This window comes from Pelodiscus sinensis, chromosome 3 (genome assembly GCF_049634645.1).
Source record: "Pelodiscus sinensis isolate JC-2024 chromosome 3, ASM4963464v1, whole genome shotgun sequence".
Taxonomy (NCBI): Eukaryota; Metazoa; Chordata; order Testudines; family Trionychidae; genus Pelodiscus; species Pelodiscus sinensis.
In genome coordinates, this window is record NC_134713.1 from 184,608,867 (window position 1) to 184,618,754 (window position 9,888).

The following is a 9,888-nucleotide window of genomic DNA, read 5'->3' on the forward strand; positions in this document are numbered from 1 at the left end:
ACCTCTGAAAATCACTGGCCCAAATCCAGTGAAATCACTTATGTGACCACTATGTCAGAGTGGACCTGCCAACAGCACAAAGTCACCATGCCAGCTCTAGCCAGGGCAGGGCCACACTGGATTAGCCAGAGTGTTAGAGCAGGACTGAGACACTGGCAGAGCAAAAATGAAAAAGGCTGATTCTTTTAAAGTAGCGTTAGTATAAATGAGAATCGGGCCCAAAGATTTGTGACTGCACTAGCCAAAAGCTACCAACATCTACCATGTAGAAGAGCACTTTCTAAGAAGATGATGACCTCTGCAGAAAAGAATCTAGGGGTCATAGTCGACCACGAGCTAAATGAGTCAACAGTATGACACTGCTACAAAAAAAAAAGCAAACAACATCTGGGACATACTAATAGGAGTGTTGCAATCGAGATATGTGAAGTAATGATTCTGCTTTGTTCTGTGCTTATTAGCCCTTAACTGGAGTATTGTGTCTAGTTCTGGGTGCTACATTTCAGGAAGGTGGTGGACAAATTGAAGAAGGTCCAGAGAAGATCAACAAAAATGATTAATAGTCTAGAAAACAGGATCTCTCAGGGTGTGTCTAGACTACAGGGTTTTTCCGAAAAACATTACCTTTTTTCAAAAAAACTTCCCCTGCGTCTAGGCTGCTGCCACATTCTTTCAAAAGTAAATCGAAAGAATGCAGCAGTTTTTTCGACCGTGGAAAACCTCATTTTATGAGGAATAATGCCTTTTTTCGAAAGTGCTCTTTTGAAAAAAGGCACTATGTAATGCAAACTGCTTTTTCGAAAGAGCATCCAGACTGCCTGGGTGCTCTTTTGAAAAAGTGGCTCTCTTTTTCGAAAGTACTGGTTGTAGTCTAGACGCTCTTTTTCGAAAGAGGCTGTTTCAAAAGTATCTTTCGACAAAGCCTCTTTCGAAAGAGGCTTGCAGTCTGGACATAGCCTCGGGGAAGATTGAAGGAATTGGCTTTGTTTAGTCTGGTAAAGAGAAGACTGAGAGGGGCTGGAGATCTGACAGCCACAGGGCGAAGGAGGGGTTGGCTCAGTGGTGCTGGAAGGGGCGGGGCCTCAGGCAGAAGGGGCAGGGCCAGGGCAGCCAGACCTCAGGGCCGCCCAGGGCACACTGCACTGGTTCCCCCCAGCCCTGAGAGCTGCCTGGAGCAGACTGTGTGGTGCTCCAGTGGTGATTTAAAGGGCCTGGGACTCCTAGTCCCCTCTGCTACTGCCCTGGGCCCTGAGACAGTTGCCCTTTTCCCTCTCTCTGTCAACAGGCCTTGAGAGGGGACATGATACCAGCTTTCAAGTATTTAAAAGGTTGTTAGCAAAAATATTCCCCTTAACCTCTGATGATAGGGCGAGAAACAGCGGCTCCAATTGTAGCAAGGGGGGTTTAGGTTGGACATTAAAGAGAAACTTCCTAACTGTCAGGGTAGTTAAGCACTGGAATAAGTTGCCTCAGAAGATTGTGGAATCTCCATCTTTGGGGATTTCTAAGAGCAGGTTAGACAAACACTTGTCAAGGATCATCTAAATGATGCTTGGTGCTGCAGTGAGGGCAGGGGACTGGACTTGGTGAACTCTCGAGGTTCCTTCCAGATCTAGTATTCTGTGATTCTAAGACCCAAATGTTAGCTACTTAGAAGCCACCGTGTAAGTTTGTGATCTAAACACCCTCATAATTGCTTGGGTGCCCCCTACAAAACACAGAGCAATAGCAAAGTGAGGGTAGTCAGCTTTATCTCATGGCTGCCTGTCAGTGCTACACCGACAGAAGGATTTTGCTTCAATCCTTAGGAGCCTGAAGGGTGCCACAGGCTTGATTTTATCACCTCTTTAGGGGTGAATCTCTAAAGCATTTGCTGTCTGACACACTTGGTGCACGTTTCTCCTTGTTATGTTAAGGAGGGGAGGATGATCGCACCGCTGAATGTAGAAACAAACTCGCTGTTGTTCAGTGCATGCTAACTGATCTTTTGGTGTTTAGAGCTAGGGGACTGTTGTATAAAAGCTCATGAGATGTACAATGGCCAGATTCTTTGCAGTGCTGTTTCCTCTTGGCACAGTAGCTGGAGATGGGAACACTCATGGGGCTGCTTAAATCTATGTGATGCTAAGAGCAGATCTACACTCTGGCAGACACTGCTCTAACCTGTGCCAGCTGGCCGTGGTTTTCAAGGGACAGAATGTTAGCTGCAGATAGCCAGCGAGCAGTGTCAACACACACACACACACACCCCACACTCCAGCACCAGGTGAAGAAGATGGCACAAGAGTTGGGTATGCTGGCTCTGCCATCTGAGAGCTTTCCCCCAAAAGCAGGAAATTCTCAGCTGGATGGATCTGCCTTCTGCCTCAATGGACCTGAGAAGCTGCAGTCTGACCAGTTCAAGCATTGTTAGGTTGTTTTATCACCTTCCGACATGTACCTTTGTTGCCAAAGCTCTTGTAAAAATGTTTCAAAACCGTAAGGGTGAGTTAATCCCCAGTTTCTAAGGTTCAGAATGATGCTCCTTTGGCAGGAGTGGGTGGGTGTTGAAATGTACATGCCATCCAAAACTCACCTTGAAATTTCAGTCTGTCAGCTGTGAACTATTGTTGGAATTGATTTCAGTAGCTTTTAGGAGCCTTAGCTGCAACATATGAACGGGTTATTAAAGCCCTTGAATGCTTGTGCACTCCAAGGGACTAAGTTTTGCTTGGCTACTTTTACAGCTTGTTATAAACAAATTATGCACGAATTCATTCCGACTGACTAATGTCCCTTTCCTGAGTGTTTGGAATGCAGACAGCTGGATGAATGGAGGCAACACAGTCTGTCCTTCACTGTCGTACAGACAAAGAAAGTCAGGGTACTCTGACTTCGGTTACTTTTGGAGGTGTGCTTAGGTAGGTAAGGGTTTACTGGATTAGACCCTCACATATCTATCTGATCTTTCTGTACTCTTGATAAATATTTTCAGAGGGGTAGCCATGTTAGTCTGTATCTGCATAAAACAATGAGGAGTCATGTGGTATCTTAGGGTACGTCTAGACTACATGGCTCCGTCGACGGAGCCATGTAGATTTGTTTGTTCGGCAAAGGGAAATGAAGCCGTGATTTAAATAATCGCAGCTTCATTTAAATATAAATGGCTGCCCTGCTCTGCCGATCAGCTGTTTGTCGGCAGATCGGGGCAGTCTGGACGTTCCCCTGTCAGCATGCAAGTCCTTTATCGACCTCCCTGGTAAACCTCATCCTCCGAGGCATAATGGGGAGGTCAATAATGAGCTTTCAGGTCAGCGCGGGAGCGTCCAGACTAGCGCGCTGAGCCGACAAACAGCTGATCTGCTGTTTGTCGGCTCAGCGCAGCAGCCATTTAAATTTAAATGAAGCCGCGATTATTTAAATCGCGGCTTCATTTCCCTCTGCTGATCAGCCTAATATACATGGCTCCATTGACGGAGCCATGTAGTTTAGACATATCCTTAGGGTATATCTACACAGCAACATTATTTTGAAATAACTAGCATTATTTTGAAATAACTTAGTCTACGTCTACACAGCAGGCAGTTATTTTGAAATAATGTTGAAATACTGTACTGTCAAACATGAGGACTGCTTACTCTGACTCCAGTAGCCCTCATTGTACGAGGAGTAAGGGAAGTCAGAGGAAGAGTGCCCTATTTCAAAATAAGTGCTGTGTAGACGCTCCCCATTTTGAAATAGGCTATTTTGAAATAAGCTACGCAATTGACATAGCTCAGTTTGCATAGCTGATTTTGAGTTAAGCGCTGCTGTGTAGATTCCTACTTAGAAATTAACAGATTTATTAGGGCACAAGCTTTCATGGGTAAAACCCACTTCACTCCAATTCACCTGATGAAGTGGGTTTTACTCACAAAAGCTTATACCTTAATAAATCTGTGAGGGTACGTCTACACTGTGGGACAAAGTCGAATTAAGAGACGCAACTTCAGCTACATTAATTGCGTAGCTGAAGTCAAAGTAGATTAACTTGGCTTTTGGGGCTGTCTGCACTTCAGAAAGTCGAAGAACATTCTTCCTTCGACTTCCCTTACTCCTTGTGAAAGCAGGGTTAGCGGCATCAACCAGAGTGCCTCTCTCACTTCAAATTAGCTGTCTTAACTAGACCACTAATTCGAACCCTGGAAGATCGACAGCAGCAGCTTCGATCTTCCTCTGTAGTGTGGATGTACTCTTGAGTCTCTAAGGTGCCATAGGACTCCTTGTTGTTTGTCCTGAATATTGCTACAGTTATTAGCCCTTTTGAAAAGGACATTAATAGTTAACTCCTGTCTATATTATTATTTTCTAGATCGTTATAGTTTAGCCCTTCCTGGTCTTCCTTTCACCTTGGTTCTAAACAGCTCCAGCAAAAGTCAAGTGCATTTACTCTCCTGCTCCTTTGTAAGGAATGCAGTGCGGGGGGGGGGGGGGGGGGGGGGGCAGGTCAGTGACATCCTGTGCTGAACTGCATTGGCTGCTGCCATTAGAATGACAGAGACAATCAGATCTTACAGTGATTATCTGGGTCTGAAATACTTGCAGGGCAGCTTCTACATCCTGCTCATGCAACTAAGGTCAGGCTGATAATTGTCTTTATCTGCCATCCAGACGGTGTCGTTTTCAAAGCAGTCAGTGGAGTAATGCCTGTCAGACTAGCAAAAGTGAAAGTGGAATCAAGCCTTGTCACTTTTTTAAATTGTCATGCTTTTCCAGGGATTAAAGTTGCAGTATTTCCTGTGAACATTTCCTTTCACTGGGCTTGTGACCAAAAACTCCTGTATCCAGGAAAAGTAGATTACTGATTGGTGGAAGAAGGCTACATTATTAATAATCAATGCACCAAACAATAAAATAGGTAGCTGGCTCCAAACTGATTAGTAAAACTGTTCCCAGTGACCAGTCACATGCTCCCTAGGTTCAAACCTATTTTCCTTCCTTGTCTCTGCAGCAACGAGGGAAACGAGGATGTCTACACTAGAAACACTACAGCTGCACTGCTGTAGTGTAGAGACTATGCTACACTATAGAAGGAGTTCTTTAAACTCACTTCTCAGAGAAGCTATGCCAGGTCAACAGAAGTATTCTTTTTAGTGGTTAGGTAGCCTTAGCTCCAAACCTTGTTGCATGGTATTTTTCACAGTCTTGAATGGTGTTGTTAAGATGACTTCACTTTGTAGTGTAGACCACCCTTACATATCAAGAAAGGATCAACCCTTAATTCCCTGAAGACAAATCAGAATATAACACAACTCCAGGTAGATTGACTGCCAATTTCTTAATGACCACATCTTGCCATCAGTTCTCACAGTGAAAGTGTGGGATAACACCAGAACTCAGTAACTAATAATGAACCAAAAGCAGCTAATGATGCTAGAAGGTGAATGATAGATTCACAATCCTAAAGCTTTCACAGAAACTGTGAAAAAAGGAGACAAATCAGCAAATGCATTTCCTAATAAAAGAGCTTGTGGGACCAAAAGATGTTTTTTGATAACAAGTGTTTGTAATTTAAGACCCTCATCCTGCAGTTGAGCATGGGCTCACCCTGGCATCCACCTGGAACCCCAAATGAAATGAGTAAGGCTTTGATCCTAACGTGGCACCCACATGGATGTAGATGAAAGATCGACCTGTGACCCAATCCTCTAAACTTTATTCATTCACTATTTACTTAGGGATGTAAAAAGGGTTGAAAATACTAACCGTGTAACTAATTACAATTTAATTAAACCAAATACCATTTTTAACCCGCTGGTGGCCCCACCTGCTGCCTGCCCCACTGGCTACAGGCTGCCGGCTGCCAGCGCCACAGGCTCCGAGCCCTGCTGTCTATCAGAGCTGTGAGCACCTGGCAGCTGCAGGCTCCCGGTGGCTGCTAGCCCTACAGGCTGCCAACAGCTATGGGAGTTTAACTGGTAACTGGAACCGATAAGCATTAGCTTATCAGTTAACTAGTTAAACTCTTACATTTCTAGGCCTGGTCTACACTAGCCCAAGCAGGTCAGCTTAAGGTATGCATTCCACATAGCTGGATTTGATTAACCTTAAACTGAGCTGTCCTGGTGTGTTCACTGTGGGAGACCAACGGGAGTACATGGTCCTGTCGGCTTCCCTTACTCCTGAGATTGAGAAGTACCGGACACTGACAGAGGCTCCCCTCAGTGTTCGATCTGGGGATCTACACTAGACCTACTAAATCAAATACTAGAAGAGCAACCTACAGAGAGCTGATCTTCTCTGTAGTGTAGACATGCCCCTAATGTTTAGTCAAGTAAGGAGGGTTCCATTGAAGTCAATGCTCAAATCATCAGTGTTACATGCATGAGACCTTTGAAACATTTGTTTATGTTGAGGCACATACTCCCTCCCCTACAGTGCTTGCCAGCCAAACTTCACATAACTGGATAGCATAATAGATACGTGAACAGCCCAGCCTGCTTTCACTGGTGTTTTATTGTCCATTAGATCAGCGGTGCGCAACCCGTGGCTCGGGGTCACGACTGTCTTCCTAAGGAGTCGCAGTGCTTTGATCTAGGCCGGCCAGTATTTTCTTTTCCTGGCTTGGCGCCGTGCGGCAGGGGTGGAGGGAATGGCAGGGGAGTGGACCGGCACTTTAAATTAAAATGACCCAGCATTTTTTTGGTTTTGGGGGTTTTTTGCACAACAAAAATTTTCCCACTCCAGGGATCGCAAATGAAAAAAGGCTGAACATCACTGCATTAGATGAGCTAAATATAAAAAAGCAAGCTAGGACTCAATTGAGAAAATGAAATACAGATTTAGATTTTTACATAGTAAAAATCCTTTGCTTGCTTTATCTGAGCAAAACAGGTTGTTCCAGTAAACTCGAACAATTGGTGTAACACAAACTGAAGTAGAGGTCTCTTGATCTTAGCTGTTGCAGTGGTCTACATGCTACTGCATGGGACAGTGAACCACACTAGGTGTGTGGGTTACACAAGCATATTTGAAATACAGATACATAGTCAATATTCATAACCTCAGGTACAAAAATGATACAAACACACAAATAGGATAATGATATTTAGCAAATATTTTTCAGACACCTAACATGACACATCCTGTACAAGATGCTGTAAGACATAATTATATCGCCATGGTGAATATGGGGTGCAAAGTATCACAGTAAGTATGGAGCTAAAAAGCAAATCTCTTTGTACCAACTGGAAAATCACTGCTTAGAAATATTCAAGAAAAGTAAAGACAGGAATGAAGAGGATGTCATGTACTGCAGGTGCTTGTGCTGATAGAATTAGGGATGTAAGAGTGTAACCATTACAGTTACACTCTTTGCTGGAGTGCGCCATCTCTAGCTGCCAACCCTGCTCCCATGGAGCTGGCTGCCGCCCTGCACTGCGGGTTCTGCAATATAAAGATGCAGCGCCCACAGCGCAGCCAGTTCCCTGGGAGCTCTTCAGAGCTCTGGCCATGGTACTCCAGTCCTGGCAGTAGCGGGGATGGGGAGAGCCCCGGGGGGCTGTGGTAACAGCGGGAGCAGACTGGAGTGGCAGCACAGCCATGAGGGGAGGGACCTTCCCTGGTCCAGCAAATCCCCTTGTTCAGGACCAGTCAGGTTCCGAAGCTGCTGGACCAGCGAGGTCTGACCCGCACTATAAGCCAGCTCCCAGTGCACATTGGCTGCTGGTCCTACTCCTGGGGAGCTGCCTGTGTTTGCAGGCTCTGCAGTGTAATATTTCAGAACCCACAGTGCATGTAACCAGTAGGATTTTGAATGGTTACACGGTTTTTTTTTTTCACTGTTTTTTTACATCCCTAGATAGAATAAAGAATCATGTTGAAAACAAGTGATACAAGGAGCTAAAAAAGAAAGTGAACTTCAGGATAAACGGTCAATATCAGGAGCTTTCACCGTGGCTTTAATGAAAGAGGACACAGCATGACTGTCTCAATGAATTTGTGCATGCTCTTTGTTTCACTGGACAACTGCTGTTAACTGTAGAGGGACATACTGGTGAATTTGTGTGACAATACTGTCCAGTGGGAAAAAACCCTTCCTAATGCAGATAACGTTACTCATAAGTACCAGTAAATGAAAGAAAATGACAATGGTTTAGAATCGAAAATGAATCGGGTGTCTAGTCTGATTTTTGACAAGTCTCCTGATGCTTTTGGACCATGATTCTTGGCCTTTTGTTTTCATTTTTTTTATTTCAAAGTGAATAGACCCACATTGTTTTGTGCTGATGTGACATGCATCCCCTTTGCTGACATACGTTCTGTTGAATCAGCAGTCACTGATGTGTCTGTGCTATATCAACTAATTTGGAAAAAAGTGGCCATGAGTAATGCAGATTCTGTTTCCTACATGGCTATGTTTGCACAGGAGATAAAGCTCAATCTGAAACTGCTGGGAATTACCCACCCTGCCCATCTGATTAATGTTGTGCTATCTGCAGCTATTGCTACAGAAGAAATGAAAGGTGTGAAATCTTGCATCAGTGGATTTGGGGACATTTTCAAGCATGTGAACAAGTTGTAGGCTTTGTTTTTACACAGTGCAAGATAAGTGCTGAACCCTGCCTACTCCTGTTGTGCCACATCGGTGAATGAGCTTGTCCTTCACAGCAGGCATGTAAATAATGTGTGAACTGTGCTAATGTGTCTGCTAGATAATCGTGAGTGTGGTGGTTTGCAGAAACTCTGGTGAGACTGACAACTAAAATGACTGCCAGATTCTGCACATCAAGGTAATGTTCATTGTTGGAAAATTGGAATCACATTGTGACACAGAAAACACTGGAGTTTTTTCCAACTACTCCCAACGCGGTTGCCATTACAGATGTTTATGGGATCTTGACAACCAACATCTCAGCTGAAGTGCGCACAAAAGAAGAAGAAACATATGATGAGAAAACCCAGCTGTGTCTGGAAATCCTTCCCCTCCCACAACACGAGAACCAAAGAAGTGTAAACCCTTCAATATAACACTCAGCGAGAAATGAGAGACAACCATAGCCCGTAATCTGAACCCTGAACTGTTGGGGGGGGAGGGGCAAACATTCTTTTTGGAATGTCATCCAGGTGTTACATCCCTCCCTCGCAGTGAATTTTGCAACAGACTGGGACTGTTATGCCAGAGCGCTTCAATGATTTGACACTAAGATGACATTTCAAATCTGAAAGGGGAATTTACTGCTTAGATGAACATGCCTAATCCTGACAATGTGAAACTGAATGTGCTGGCTTTTTAACAGGCATCAAGACACACTTCCCAACTTCAGCAAATTGGGACAAGGAGCTTTAAGTGTACCCCCTGTATTTATTGCTGCAGAGCACTTATTTTCAAAGTTGGACTAGTTCCAAGGCAATAATAGCCTCAACATGAGTAGGATACTTTGCAGAAAATTATGTGAGAGTACACAAACCAGGATTTCTGAAAAACTGCTAGCTCAGAGAGACAACATTTTTTTGTACATATTAAAAAAAAAAAAGTCCTTCATTTACAGTATACTGTAGTGAAATGTGTTATATTAACATTCTTTCCTTTTTCCCCCAATTTTTTTCCTGACTTTGTTAAACACAATTGCATTTGGGTTTTAAAGTTTAAAAAATAAACATAAAAGAAATCCCAAATTTTAAAAAAAACCCAAAACCAAAACCACAGAATACTACTTACTATTAGAGCTCTCTAATCACTTATCATGCGATTAAAAAAATTAATCATGATTAATTGTGTGATTAATTGCACTGTTAAACAATAATAAGAATGCTATCTATTTAAATATTTTTGGATGTTTTCTACATCTTCAGATATATTGATTTCAGTTACAACACAGAATACGAAGTGTGTTATGCTGATCCCGGGCTCTGTGCGGCACTGCCCCT

The 9,888-nt window shown here is 43.6% G+C and overlaps 1 long non-coding RNA gene across 2 annotated transcripts in view; it reads left to right on the forward strand.

The window, feature by feature from the left end:
* Positions 1 to 9,685, forward strand: part of LOC142828072 (uncharacterized) — a 69,203-nt gene extending 59,518 nt beyond the window's left edge. For both annotated transcript variants that reach the window (XR_012903026.1, XR_012903027.1), the window contains one exon: positions 7,820 to 9,685. This is a non-coding gene — a long non-coding RNA (uncharacterized LOC142828072). The remainder of the gene's footprint in view (positions 1 to 7,819) is intronic.
* The last annotated feature ends 203 nt before the right edge of the window (positions 9,686 to 9,888 follow it).